Raw genomic sequence first — 13,441 nt, 5'->3', positions numbered from 1 at the left:
CAGCAGGATGAGACAAACTGCTCATGGGGATGCAGGAAGGTAATTGCTCTTGTGATGCTTCATAGAAAACTGTCTGCACTCTTTGAAGAAAAAAATCTGATGTTTTGCAGGAACAACATGGGTATCAGACCCTTTGTGCACATAGCCGTGGGTACTTGAACCATAATATTACAGCAAATTACTGGGATTAAAGGCTATAAAAACTCCAGTGCTGCCTGATCCGCACCCAGCTCACTGTGTTCCCTGCCCCTGCTGAATTCTGCAGCTTCCTCATGGAATCAGAATCCCAGGATTACATGTTTCTGGCCAGTATCTCCTGGGCAGTGGAAGCTCCCCTCTCCCAGCACACAGGCTCTGCTCCTGCCCCTTGCCACCAAGGTGTCCCTGCACCCCAGGTGTAATGGGGCTCAGCAGTGAGCAGCTCAGGCAGCTGTTAGCAGAGGACTAAAAAACCTCATTGATTTGTGGGGAGAGGATACAAGAGGTTCACCAGAGACCAGTTGTGAGCAATAATTAAGCAGCTGGGAATAACGAGGCTGTGCTGGGGCGTGCTCTGCTTCATTTGCTGCTCTAGCAGCTCATAGCTCCAGAGCTCCTTTTTGTGCAGCGGAAGAAGTATCTACATGTATGTAGATATATAAAAATGTGGCTGAAATGCCCTCCAGTGCTGTTGTTTTGCACCTGCATGTGCCAGTGGACATGGAGAGCCACTGGGGAGGTTAAGGTAAGGTAGGAACTCCAAACCTGCAGGAGTGCAGACCAGGCACCCTGCTGGGCTGGCTGCTTGTGAAGCTGTTGCTATGGGGTGGGGAGGTTTGGGCAAGTTTTGGAGCAGCCCAGCCCTGCTCTGATGCACGAAGTCACTGCTGTAGCAGGCCCAGGGAGAGTGAACTCCAGCCAAACTTGCTGCTGTCTCCACAGAATCAGGGCTGGGGACCTGAGCCCTTACATCCACATTGACCAGCCCTGGAGGGACTGTGCTGGGGTGGGTTTCAGCCAAGCTTCACTGTGGCAGGGTGAGGAGCTGGCCTGGGCACACTGTGCGCAGGTTGGAGGCTTCCAGTGGAGAAAGCCCTGCTTGTGAGCCCTTGTTCTTCTGCCTTATAAATGCTATTTGTCAGCATTGTGTATGCATTTTCCCAAACATGAGTTAGCCCCATGGGCTATTCAAGGTATGCTAAGAAATTAAATAGCCTTGTTCCTCCCTGCTGTTAGCTTGTTAATGATGCAGAACTGATGTGTGTGTGGTGGGAGCACTGTGTGAGCAGACAAACAGCCACCCAGGTCAATAGCCCTCCACTAATAAGGGAAGAAGAAATAATTGAGAGGATTTGTTTTTCCTTTCTTCTTTCCTTATGGGATGTATTTATTTCAGAATAAAAAATAAAATGAGATAGGAGTCTGACATCATGCCTGACTAAAAGCAGCAGTGTTTTCCTCCCCACTTTCACAGTTTCAGGGCCTCCTGCTGGGCTCTTCCATACCCCTCTGCAGCATCGCTTGCTGCATGGGCTGCCTTTGTTCCCCCATCTCTCCTTTAGCTGAGGACCAGTGCAGCTCATTAACTTTTCTGTCTGTAATTTGGCTGCACCACAGCTTCCCCATACGTGATAAAGTTGTGACATGTGGGGTGCAGAGGAGGGTGTCCCCAGCACCCTGAGTGCCCAGCAGTGCCACTTGTGCCCCGCTGTGGTCAGGGTGCTCCGCTGACCTCTCCCTCTGCACCGCAGGTCTTTTGTCTGTCACTATTGTGTGGCTATCAAACTGCATCTGTTCCCATGGATACAGTACCTTATAGAAAGGGAAGATCTGCCTCTGCTTTCTTTTTGTGTAAGGTTTTATGTACCTGACATTTTGGATCATGAGGACCTCAGTGGGCAGCAGTCATAATGGGCAGGCGATCACTCTGCATGTCTTTGGTTGTAAACCAGGATGCAACAATTTTAAAGGACTGGAGAGATTGCTCCTGATGGTGTGGGATTGCTCATTACCCAGCCCTCCCCTGGGGCTGCAGGTGTGTGCCAGACCTGCAGGCCATGTTGATTTGGTGTAGGGTCCTCTGATAACCTTGTCCCCAGCTCATTTTGGGTGGCACAAGGAAGAACCTTTAGGCAGTCAGCTGTACTGGATTGTGCCACAAAGGTGAACCCAGAGCAAACATGAAGAGGTCGTGATGCTGTCTGCATCCCTGACCTGGTTGCCAATGCTAGTGCAGGTCAGAGCAGCTCTGGTCATGTGCCAACCTCCTCCCTTTCTCTTGTTTTCACACCACTTCATCCTTGAGCCTCTGGCCAATTCACTTTGTAGGGGGAAAAATGAATTTATTATTATCTACAGATTATTTACAGCAGTATTTCAACCAAAAGATTAGCCCCACTTGCCTGTATTGCCAGACTCCAGTCCCGAGGGCTGTACTTGATAAATATCTTGGCTCTACCAGGATGCTTTCAAGCCCTAGGCAATCTGTAGCACAGTGCTCTGCAGGCTCTGTCCAGCATTTTTATTTGAACAATCTCAGAAATCCCTAAACCTCACCCCTCTCTCCACTTCCAATGAAAGGTGGATTATTCCCATGCAAGTTGTGATTTATATGCCTTGAAAATACGCAATGCCAGCATTCTGGTTTATTCCCCAATAAGCCATCATTTTTGACATCGGCTCCCAATAAATCTTCTGGCTGTGATGAGATGCAGCTGCTTTTAATCTTTAATGTTTGGGCAGAGTGCATTCTTTTTTTTCTGAAAGGAAAACCACATGTGAGGGTGCAGAGGAGGTGCTGGGTGGCTCCTGCATCTGTGTAAGCTCAGGTTGCTGTAGCTCAGGCTGCTCACAGGGCTGCACAAGCCAGCCTGTTTGCTCAAGCCAGGTTTGCTTGGTTTCTGTTTAAATTGCTCGTTTTAGAGCAAAGTCCACATTGCCCTAACTAGTACCAGTGACCATCGAGCACCTGCAAGTCTGCAAATCACAGAATATCCTGAGTTGGAAGGAACCTACAAGGATCAATGAGTCCAACGCCTGGCACCACACAGGACCACACAAAAATCAGACCATGTGTCTGAGAGTGTTGTCCAAATGTATCTTGAACTCTGACAGGCTCGGTGCTTTGACCACATCCCTGGGAAGCCTGTCCCAGTGCCCAACCACCCTCTGGGTGCAGAACCTTTCCCTAACCCTTAACTTGACTCTCCTCTGTCCCAGCTCCATGCTGCTCCCTCAGGTCCTGTCGCTGTCCCCAGAGAGCAGAGCTCAGCGCCAGCCCCTCTGCTCCCCTCGTGAGGGAGCTGCAGGCCGCCATGAGGCCTCCCCTCGGCCTGCTCTGCTCTGGGCTGAACAAACAAAGTGACCTCAGTTACTCCTCACATCTTCTACTCTAGACCCTTCACCATCTTTGTAGCCCTGCTTTGGACACTCTCTAGTAGTTTTAAGTTCTTCTTATACTGTGGTGCCCCAAACTGCACACAGACCTCAAGGTGAGGCTGCGTGTGAGGTTCAGCGCTCTGCTACTAACCAACAAAGTGTGCAGGCACACGCTGACATCCCGTGAGATGTGGATCATGGCCAGAGCCAAGCAAAAGCAAAACACTCTGCTAAGCACGTGTGTGTTGGCAAGCACCTGGCTCTGGGCTGCTGCGAGAGAGGAAATGGAAGGCACAGAGAGGGTGTTAGAGGGAAATGCCCTCTCATTTCTGATTTTGCTGCAGTGATAATGTCTTCAATGGGGTGTTTGTTCACAAAAATACAACCCCGAGGTCCTCATGTCCACCTGGCATCCTCACACGTGCCAGCTTCCCACTGCAACTTCAGGGGGAAAGTCTGTGAAGGAAGCAGAAAGGTGTTATGTAATTAATGAGAGTTAATTTGATTAAGTACCAAAATGTCATTCTGCTTATCTGGAGATGAGCTGGCTGGTTTTACCTCTGGGGGAGAAATGGGATGTTTCCAAAGCAAGGGGGAGCTATTTGTGTTGTGTATGAGCAAGGAGCAGCCGTGTTTGGAGTCTCAGTGTGCCGCCATCCCAGCACAGGTTGTCAGTAGTGCTCCCATTGTGCCAGCTCTTGCAGGAGGAAAGGTGTGTGAGCAGACTGTGACCCTTCCCTGTGAGTTTGTCCCACTTGGGACAGGTGGCAAGGGACAAATGCAGGAATTATGTGGGTTTGGAGGCCAGTGACAGAAGCCAGAGCAGGGACCGGTGACCTCCTCCTCCCCAGGAGCCATCCACAGGCCCCCAGGGACATTGAAATAACACGGCTTTGAAAACTGCTTTGCCTCAGTGCTGTACAAGTTCAAATACCTGAGTGCAGTCTTCTATTTAGCCTTAAAAAGCAAATGGCAGTTTCTGTTTTCGCAGGAATTACAGGGTCTGTATTTTGACAGAGCATCCCCAGTTCCTGCAGTGCTAAATGAATTTCAGAGTGACCTGTGCTTGTCCAGGACAATATAAATATATATTATTTAGTATTATTATTTATAATTTAGGTATGCAGAGAGGATCTTACTAGCAGTGCAGAGCATGTACATGAAAACCCCTTTTCCCCACCCACATCAAATAATTTATCCCTGTATAAATTATATGCTGTCAAAACTGCTCTACTGATCCAAAGGTTACAGGCTGCATCATGGAAATGGAGCAGCTCACAGTCATCTCAATCAAAACGTGATCACTTCCAGAAGAAAGCAGCCTGACGGTTGTGGGTTTCCTATTGATCTGCTTCGGCATCTGTCTGACAGAGAACAGTTGAAATAAATGCAATAAAAATAAAACCTTCAGTTGTTTTATCATTCCATATAAAAGTAGGTCATATCCCCAACTGAGCTGTATTTTATTCATGTAAATACATTTCTGCAATTAAAAATGCAGCAGAAACTCTGTTCATGTCAGCAGGGATGAGCCTGGTAGAACTGGGTGAGGGCTGATTCCTGGGCCACCATGGTGTGAAGCTTCATTGCCAGCCAGACAAGATTATTGTCCCGTCTGCCATGGACATGGGGCCCCAGAGCACCCTACAAAAGCTTCTCTTTGGGGTTTTGTGACTGTCTCCTGTGCCCAGAGCCTCCAACAGCACCAGTCTGCCACGGCCCCTCTGGATTGAGCTCTGTACAGGAAAATTTACGGCTGCTATTTTAAGGAGTTGTTTAATAACGTTAAACCCATGACAGCCTGAGATTATAACACTGCCACCTCCACACTCCTGGAGGCTTTTTCTTCCCCCTCCCCCTCCCCCCCTCCCCCCAATAATTCTTACATATTTGCATTTTTCCAAGCGTGTGTTAATAATTGTCATCTCAAAAGCAAGCCAGGAATCACTTTGTATGAGGAGAGAAGATGGAGCACTGAAGTACAGCAACAAAGGCATTAGTCCCTCTCCTTGTGTATTATGAGGGAGTGCTCAGGAGCAACATCCACACTTTAACTTGGCCCAGGAAAATATGTGGGGGCGAATCCAAGCTGTTTCCCATGGGAGACTGCACCAGGAGGTGACTGCCACATGCAAAGGATGCTACGGGGCAAGAGGGGAAAACACCCCTCCACAGCAAACCATGTCTGGGCTCTCTGTTTTCCCATTTATAAAAAGTAGAAATGTTCCTCATAGGCACGCTGGTACATTGGGAACTTTGGATGAAATGTGCTTCCTGTAGTATGCATACAAATAATAATATTTTGCTGGAGGTTTCATATTTTGCTTGCCCTGCATGGTGACTAGCACTAAGCAAGATGCTCCCTCCCCATGTTACTGGTGCAAAAGAAATTGAAGCTGCTTATAGAAACTGCCGTAAGGGCCATCCTGGGGACCTGTACCCCCAGGAAAATGAGGAGCCTGAAACGGAGACAAAGGAAAAAAATTAGCTACAAAGAATTGTGGTTTTACCATATCTTCATATTTTTCTGGTGCTTTATTTGTGATGTGAGTTTAAAAAAAAAAAAAAAAAAAAAAAAAAAAAAAAGGGTTATTTAGCTCCAGGTGGCCTGTGTTAGAGAAGGACCATGGGACGGTGATGCCCTGAAGTCCCCAAAAAAGGCTGTGTGAGGGGGCTCAGGCAGATGAAATACAATGTAAAGTTCTGTGCAAACAGATCTACCAGCCCATCCCGTTTGTTTGAAGGTCTTTGCTTTTTTGTTTGTTTTAAGATGTCAGGAAAGATGCTTGAGAATAAATTAGGTATAACTTTGCTTGGAGTAATAATTAAGACTTGGAATGGCTGGGGCCTGTTTAGGCAATTCAATTAAAAGGCTGGCACATAAATGATGTGGACCTTTGTCTTTTCCTGGTCAAGGCTGTGAGACCTTCAGACTGGGACGTTCAAAGGTGAGGCCATTAATTGAACTCCAACTTCCATCATTGGGGGAGTCCACGGGAAAGTTGCAAGGGTAATTCTGGTGGATTGGTGGGATTTAGAAGCCCTTAGAAAGCTTGGTCTCTGTTTCTTACTCCCTTAGAGAGGGGGGTTAACATTTTTCATGATTTGCAATGAAAAGGAAACAAAGCACCAGCTATTTAAAACATCTGAGGGAAGCTGGATCGCAGCACAGAAGGCATCAGACACGAAAGGACCCTTCAGTCCAGCAGACAAAAACACTGCTGGGCCAGAGGAGGTGAAATGGGACAAAATCCAACTGAAAGGTTTGGCAGAGGGCATGGGAAGAGCCGTGGCTTCTGCGGCATCCCAGCTGCAGCACTTGTGGCATCAAATATTCATGATGCAAATGGATGCAGAGAGCTCCCCACGGCCCGCCTCTGCGCAGCATCCAATCTGCGAGGGAGCTTCGCTGACAAGGCTGAGGGAAGCCCACGGACTGAAATATTTAGGAGTAGCCAGGATGATTCCCTCGTATCCACCCTGTGGAGACTGATTCTGCACTTTGCATGCGCTTACATCCACAGCTGGGCAAGAGCAGCCCCCAGAGCAGCCCTGTAGCAGAGATGGCAATGGGCAGCACACACTGAAGCATTCACGGGGCTGGTCTCAGGCAGGGCTGGGTGGTAGCAGGCAGCATCACGAGGCTCTTGCCACTTGCATTTGGGAGCTCTCCCCTCCCCTAAACACCCCATACGATTTTTTGCTCCTTCCTGTGCAGGGAGCTGCAGCACAAGCTGGGCTAACACCAGCTGCTTCAGATTCAAGGCATGGGAGTCTCCTGCCTGCCCCTGCACCCGTGGGCTCCTGGCAGCTGGGATCCACAGGCAAAGCAGGGGCTCAGCACCACCCCTTTGCTCCCTGCCCAGGCTGGGATGCTTTTCGGCATGGAGCATTGATAACATTTGCTTTTCCTCTGCAAACTGTGTCAGGGGGCCTGGATGCCAAGTGCCCAGCTGAGAGGTGCTGTCACTGCCGGGCTGAGAGGGGAATGGCACCTGGCAGGGTGATGAATGCCGCTTTGGCAGCTCCACTGCTTGTATTTAGGCAAGGCAGGGATCAATAATTAAATAACAGTCACAGGAAAATACCCATCCATTCTTCCTTCCTGAAAGAGATGGGAGGTTGTAAAGTTCGTTGTTAATTTTACCAACACCTGGATCTTCTTTTTCTTTTTTTTTTTTTTCTTTTTTTTTTCTTTCTTTATTTTTTTAGAGTTAAAAATATTGCAGAATGAGCCTGTGGAGCAGGTTGCCCCCTGCCCTGCTCCTCACCGTGCCGCTGGAAGGTTTTGCAGCGTAGCCCCCCGAGCCCCGCAGTCCGGCAGCGCAGCTCCCTCTGCTGGCCCTGCCGCACAGCAGCTCCCCCCAGGAATGCTGTAAGGGCTCCTCAGCTGCACCGAGCCCTGCTCTCGGCAGGTATGACACGCTATTTTAAATCGGAGAAGTGAACTGTGCTCGAGAATAAAGAGGGAAGCGAGCCAGGAGGCACCTGAGCAGCTCCGGCAGCGCGGTGCACAGCAAGCATGGGATGCTCCTTTTGGAGAGGCAAAAGTGGTGCTGCCCTCTATAAATTATGTTTGTCCTGCAGAAAGTAGTTTCTTCAGATTATGAATGCAGAGCTTGAGCTGTTGTTCGGGTGTAATTCCACAGGCTATCGGGATTTTATTGGAGAAAAAAAAAAAAAAAAAAAAAACAGACAGGGTAGACTCAGCTCTCTCTATATATACATGTATATACACATATATAGTGTTATTTAAGAACAGGAAGGTACTAACATAACATGGTCAAAACAAGGGAAACCTGCTGCAGAAGTGGTCCAAGTGCGCAGTCAGATCAAATAATTTGAGCAACAAAGGGTGAAGTCAGTGGCAAAAAGTGTTGCTGTGGGAGTAAGCAGTGCCCAGAGCGGAGGTAACCGATACCATCACCATCCTGGCAGTGCACCCACTTTGGTGCTGTGCTGGGCACCCTCATGGTGCCATCTCCCACAGATGTTCTTGCTCTGAGTTAAACCAGCCATGCTGCTGAATCAGCAGAAAACCTGGGGCTGCGTTAAAAATCACATTCAAGGATGTGAAAAAAATTTATTAGGGAAACTGATATTTTCACAAGCCATGAAACAACAAAGCAAGCCTGGTTTCTGATGGATCCAGGACCTGTGCGTTGATTCAATGGCTGGTGGAGGTGCATTCCCACAACAATCCTTCCCCTAGGAGGGGCATTAGCATCCTCTGCTTCTTTTATCTAGCTCCCTATTTTTCAGTGACTTTGTAGTGCTTGGATATTGTTCCAGCTTGTATTCTACATCAAGATGAAATGTCTTGAAGGTTCAGAAGGTATGGAGCCAGAATGACAGGTCATGCAAAGTTACATACACACACAAACACCCGTAGTCAGCACTGCAGACATTGCACAAACCACTTCTTAGGAAGAAAGGGAACAACAACAACAACAAAAAGCTGAAAGTTTTATGAATTGTTAGCAGACAGAGAAAATGTTGTTGAATGGGAATAGAATATGAAAGGTCCTTAGGGCAGAAAGAAGGACCTTTGAAGAGATACTTGAGTAGTACTGTGACGGAGAAAATGCAGCACCTTCGAGTAGGCAATGCTAAACAAGAGGAAACGGAGAATGCAGAAGGAAAGGAGGCAATTAAAGCAGCAGGGGGAATGGGGAGATCACAGAGTCTTGTGCTGGATGGGGCAGACGAGGAATCAGGAGCTTTCTGAGAAACAAAGGTAAAAATACAGAAGCAAATACCCAGGTAAAAGCATCCCTGCGAGCCTGACAACCTACCTCATCTGTGGCCTCAACAACTCCAGAAAATCTGCCCATCCCTCCTACCCCACATACCATGGATGGTATTTTGGAGCTGAATAACCATTTTTGCTCTATATTTGTGTTTTGCCAGTGACTCTGAGCACACAATCCAGCCCCTTGATGAGATGCTGACTGCAGGTGCCAGGTTCCAGTCACCAGATGCTGTCAAATATGATTCCCGAAGACTTGCTGTACCCTATTTCCCATTCTGTAGGAATGCTGCTTTCATGCTTTTATCAAGAAAAAGGTACCATACTCCTGCCTTTGCTTAGGCATTGAGGATACTCAGTGTTCACGTTGTTAGATATGAGACCCGAATGGGAACAAATGCCCCAAAGGAGGAAGAGCCTGCTAGGGAGACCATCCTGCCCTTTTGCAGGTCCATAGCTCCAGGACTCAAGCTTTTTCATATAATGGAGCAGCTTTTATTCTGGCAAAAGGGATACATCAATAAACACCTCTTTGGTGTGATTTCTGGCAGCTGAACTTTGATTTGCGGGGCCTCTGCAACTACCTCGGGGACACAGCTACACACAACGCATGGATTTTTGTTGATAAGAATTGAATGGCTCGGTGTGGACAGAATTAACCCCTTAGTAAATACTGCCCTAATAAAAGCTGCCTTGCATCAGCTGCAACATTGGGCAGAGAAGGTGGGCAGCAGCTTAGCTGTGGACAGTCTGGGACAGGGAGAACAAGGGAAATGACCTGGCCAAGTGATGTGACAAAGCTGGAGATGAGGAGATGGGACAGAAAGCCTGTACGGGGCCTGGGTGAGCACATCCTCCCACATCCATCAGCAGCTTGCTGAACGTGGCAGGGGCAGAGAGCTCAACAAATTCCTCATAAACTAAGGATGTGCTGAGACCAAGAATCCCCCTGAGTTTCCCTGTTATTATTTTGAAAAGAAAACAAATGAGAATATTGTTCTCATTAGAAGAGCCCATCTCAGGAAGCTGAAGACCTCTTCAATATCTGCTTGTATTATTAAGGGGAATGAATCATTAGATGCATCTTGAGATGCAATCATAGGTACCAGGGTAAATCAATCCCTGGGAAAGAGAAGCATCAGCAGAGGGGCTTATTTGCAATTCCTTCCCAAAGCAATTTTGAGGTCTGCAGGCCTCTGCTGCAGGAGGGCACCTGGGTGCTGTGGCAGGAATCACAGCAGGCAGGGCCGGGCCATGCACAGCTCGGAAAGGCTGTGGGGTGCTGCACAGCACCCACAGCCCACCGGGACCCAGCAACCAGGGCCAGGAGAGGCGCAGCACCCTCTCTTCCTAACGGTGCTGGAGGAAAAAGCCAGGCATCAGCGCTCAGCAGCAGGGTGTATTAGCATGACAGATGGCTTGCCAAAAAAGAGAAGCTAGCTCGGGTTCTGAGATTTGTGCTGACTGCGCTGCAGAAAGGAACTATTCCAATTAGCATCTGTACAGAGCAATCGAGGACCATTTAGAGCACCAACCCAATTTGCCGCCATTGTGGAGCAGTCATTGTTCCTGATTATTTTTCTCAATTAGCTGTTCAGTCACTGAGCCTGGGGATGCAGCAGAAGCCTCTCGGGTTTGTGCCCGTCCCCGCTCCCCCCGAGGACACTACAGCAGCACTCCTGCATGCCCGCTCGGCAGCAGCCGGGCTTATTCCTGCCTGATTAAGCAAGTCCATCACGAAGCAAGCGTTGTGATTCATCGATATGGCTATAGGCAACCCAGTGTTTAGCCATACGGCTATGTGCAGCCGTCAGTTTGCATTGCTGTAATGCAAACCCACGCCAGGCTTTGTCCGGGAGGAAATTCCCATCACTATCAGACGTACCTGGGGGAGATGCCTGGGCAGGCACGCTGGAAACCATGGCCCTGGCACTCATCATGTATCTGTCTCCTTCTGTTTGCCAATTATCACTTAAATGCAAGTGCCTCTCCTGCTTATCGTGTCCAATTAGCGTGGCTGTGCCCCTGGCCAGGTGTAGGGAGCCAGAAACCAGCCTCTGGTTGGAGAAATCCTCGCATCGCTCCCTACCTACTGGAGCTGCCTACAGGCACAAAGGAAAATCGGAAAATATTCTTCCATGACCGTAATATCCCTTCAGGAACAGAAGGTGGCAGACGAGTTTGCTTTGAGTGCCTGGCACAAGAAGCTGTGGTGTTACCCAAAACTTTACAAGCTTTGGATTTCTCAGTGCACAGCATCACGGCAGTGTGTCTGCACTGAACCCCACAACTAGACAAAATCCCTCGGGTTTAGGGGTGAAATCCCTCAAGTTTGGTCGTATCTTAAGAGAGGGGAGCAAGTAGTGAGGCTATAAAAGGTCTGCAGTGACAAATGAGGCACCTGTGAGGGGGTTTCTGCTCTGGCCAAGCAAAGCAGCAGCAGGCTGCCCTGCTGGGAGGGTGGAGGCAATGGTTCAGGTAAGGGTCCTCTTCTCTGGTCTAGCACTGGTGCTTTTTAATTTAGCTTTTAAAAAATAAATAAATAAATAAATAAATAAATAAATAAATAAATAAATAAATAGATCGCATGTTTTGAAATCTGCTTTTCTCAGGAGCTTCCTCAGGCTTCAGCTGAGGTCTCCTGTGGTGCCCTGTGCTGCTGGAGACCCCACTGGAGCTGCTCTTTGAGCCTCCACAGGTGAATTTCTTGCTTAGGAAAAAAAAAAAGGTCAAACTGCCCACTGAACTGTGTCTGATGAGCTCAGCTGCTGTGAGCTCCCTGCTTGTTGGGGCAGGTGGGAGCCTCTTTGCCTTGGATTATCCCAGTGAGCCTAGAAGGAGGTAAGAGGGTTTGCTGGTATGAAGTGAAAGCTGCTTTCTGCTAACTTCATAAAACCTATTTCTATGTTTCTGCCTTCACAAGAAAAGCTCTTCTGATATCAGCATAACCAGGTTGTGACCAAGGGAACAGAAGAGCTCTGGGAGAAGGTTTTCTGTGAGAGGAGGGGGGAAAAAAATAAGGGCTTATACTCTTGTAAGAAGGGAATAAAATGCTACCTGATGAGGCAGGTTCAGCAAATTCACTCACTACACATAGAGAAAGAGCTCAAAAACATAATCCTATTTGTCTCTTGGTTATAGAGCATATGTGGATAGAAATGAGAGATGTTGCCCCCTGAACAGGAGCAGGGTGGAGGAGGTGGGCTGTAGTAAACCATTATGGCCCTAGTGAGGGATACCTTGATTAAAAACATTAATGAGTTCCTCCACCTCTCAGCCAGAGAATGCTGTAATCAGGTGGTAAACTCCTGTGTGGATGAGCCGTGCTGCAAATTCCTCCATCCATCTCCCACTGCAGCAAGGCTCAGTTACAGCTGGGGCTTTGGGGTTCCACCTAATCCCTGGATGCTGCCCACTGCAGGACCTCTCCAAAGCTCCGTGCTCCAGACAGCTTTAGCTAGAGGAGATGGTAAAACCCTGATGTCCCAGGAAACTGTTGCCCTAGCTTCAGAAAAGTCACCTCAGGTTTTTATGTGGGGAGGGAGCTGCAGCTCCTGCTCTGTTCTGTGAAGAGCTCAGCTGAAGGTCATTCTCTGGGGATGGATCCAGCCCTGGGAAGGGCCTGGCTTTTTCTGTGCTGCCAGGTGACCATGGCAAGCTTGGCTCCATGCTAGAATTCTTTTTTTCCTTTCTTTTGTTTACCTATGGCTTTGTCCAAATGAAGGATAAAAGTCCCAACCCTGGTGCAGAGTTGGATCCTCTGAGATCCGTGTGGAAGCTTTTGGCTCAAATCCTTATTTCTTCACTGCTTATCATGACCAGATAAAGGTAGGTAACAAGGCTTCCCTCCCAGGTTAGACTAATTACTAGTAGTTTAAAGCTTTAAAGGTGAAAGCTAACTTCCCAGCCCTGTACCTTCCTAAAACTGGCAGGTTGTTCTCCAAGCAAGCAGGACAGCAGTGGGGGTGTATCCTGCTCTCCCCTGCTAATACCCAGCTCACAGGAATACCTTCAGCTGGGAAGTGTTTTCAACTGGCAAAATGAACTATATTGCATTAATGTTCTCATACAGATTCAGAAATGTTACGCAACAAAAAGATTGCCAATTCACACCGCTTATTTAATAGACTTTCTAATGTACACTTTTATATTAAAAAAAAAAAACACCTCCGTGGCAGAGTTTTCTTCTCAAGCTGTCTAGGCTTGCTATCAGGAGCAGCTTCAAAGCAATTTTTCTTTTCATATGCTTGTCTGGTGTGTCTAACTGAGCATGATTACTTTTCCTAAATGAATAGGTAATTTTGCCTTATAAGTAGAACACCGGGACTTTTTCTT

General features: G+C 48.0%; 1 long non-coding RNA gene across 1 annotated transcript; it reads left to right on the top strand.

Moving 5' to 3' along the window:
* The first annotated feature begins 636 nt into the window (after positions 1-636).
* LOC311420876 lies at positions 637-9,422 on the top strand. Its single transcript, XR_014684583.1, has 3 exons — positions 637-724; positions 7,570-7,772; positions 9,268-9,422. It is a non-coding gene; the product is annotated as an uncharacterized lncRNA (long non-coding RNA).
* The last annotated feature ends 4,019 nt before the right edge of the window (positions 9,423-13,441 follow it).

The sequence above is a fragment of the Aythya ferina genome, assembly GCF_964211825.1.
Source record: "Aythya ferina genome assembly, chromosome: 18".
Taxonomy (NCBI): Eukaryota; Metazoa; Chordata; class Aves; order Anseriformes; family Anatidae; genus Aythya; species Aythya ferina.
Note: the sequence above shows the minus strand (reverse complement) of the source record. Positions and strands in the feature narration are given on the sequence as shown.